This window comes from Triticum dicoccoides, chromosome 5A (assembly GCF_002162155.2).
Source record: "Triticum dicoccoides isolate Atlit2015 ecotype Zavitan chromosome 5A, WEW_v2.0, whole genome shotgun sequence".
Lineage (NCBI taxonomy): Eukaryota > Viridiplantae > Streptophyta > Magnoliopsida > Poales > Poaceae > Triticum > Triticum dicoccoides.
In genome coordinates, this window is record NC_041388.1 from 696,481,936 (window position 1) to 696,483,778 (window position 1,843).

The window sequence follows — 1,843 nt, forward strand, 5'->3', positions numbered from 1 at the left end:
ACATTTTACACGATCGCCCAAGATAAGAAGAGCACCAACCAAAACAGTGGTGTCCGCTTTGATGCAGCAACCAAGACGGGAAAGGAAACATATTATGGTTATATACAAGACATATGGGAACTTGACTATGGACGTGGTTTGAAGGTCCCTTTGTTTCGGTGCAAATGGGTCAATATGACACGAGGCAGGGTAACGGAAGACCCGCAGTACGGAATGACAACAGTGGATCTCAACAATCTTGCGTATGCAGATGAACCATTCATCCTAGCCAATGATGTGGCACAGGTTTTCTATGTGAAGGACATGTCTACCAAGCCGAGAAAGAGAAAAGATAAGGAAGCGAATGCATCATACGATGAGCCAAAGCGACACATAGTGCTTTCTGGGAAGAGAAACATCGTGGGAGTGGATGACAAGACAGACATGTCAGGAGATTATGAAAAGTTTGATGAAATTGCTCCATTCACAGTGAATATTAACTCGAGCATCTCGTTAAATGATGAAAATTTTCCATGGTTATGGCGCAAAGGGACACACGCGAAGAAAAAGTTTCACACCCAAAGATCTGGGATGTGATCGGCTTCACTATCATCACTTTCTTCTATGTTTCACACCCAGGAGGGAATCTCTGTAATAGTTAGGGTAGTTATGTGTTTTGGCATTTGAAACGCGAAGAAATTTTATATGCAAACAAATTCTTTCGTGCATTTACTGATTTTTTCAGCTAAATTGAAAAACACTTCAAATGAACTCCGAAAAGGTTGAAAGTTGGCATGGTATCATAATTTCACCCACATAGCATGTGCAAAAAAGTAGAGAGGGTTACGGCAAAAACTATATGCACTTCGTGTACAAAATGGACAATCTCTTTCGAATTATCAGGGTTTCGGACGAAAACTCATCTGTTACAAAGGCACTTCATTTTTTAAATAAGCTAAGCATTACCAAATTGAATATAATGATAAAACACACTAATATTAAACATAATAAAAAGAATCACTGAAAAATGTATTTTTAAAGTTAAGTTATTCACAAACTAGTGATTCACACAAATTTCAAATAATTCAAAATTTAAACTATTCAAATTTGAAAACTACCGGCACTAACTAAAAGTTTCTAATTTTTTGTACCTAAAGTAAAAATATTCACAAAGAAACTCTAAATACAGCAAAAAACAACTAAAAATAAATAAAACAAAATAAATAAAGCAGAAAAGAAAAAACTAAATGAAAAAAAGCCCACCTACTGGGCCACGGCGGCCTGCATATGACTAGAAACCCAAATTCTAATTGGGCCAGGATGCAGGCCCGGTAGCCCAATAGGCCCATCAGGGCATAGCAGCAGATGTAGGCCCGAAAGGCCCGCTTAAGAGAGGAGCTCGAGAGAGCTACCGCACTGGGGCTTATAAACCAGTGCGGGCGCCCCTCGGCTAGCGAGGTAGGACTAAACTTGCCGCACCGCACCTGCGCCAGCGCACCACCTTTAGTACCGGTTGGTGGCTGGAACCGGTACTAAAGGGTTGGTCTTTAGTACCGGTTCCAGCCACCACCCGGTACTAAAGGTGTGCTCTTCCCGCCGCTTGGCCTGGCTAAATTTGACCTTTAGTACCGGTTGGTGGCTCCAACCGGTACTAAAGTCTCCTCCTATATATATAGCACTTACGAAAAATTCGTTAGTTTCCTCTCACTTCTCTCTGCTTCATCGCCGCCGCCCCGTCCTGCGCTGTCGCCGCCGCCGTCGCACCATTCCCGTCGACTCCGCGCCGCCCCCGTCCTTGTCGCGCCGCCCCCGTCCTTGTCGCGCCGCCCCCGTCGCGTCGTCCGCGTCGCCGGCCCGTCCCCGC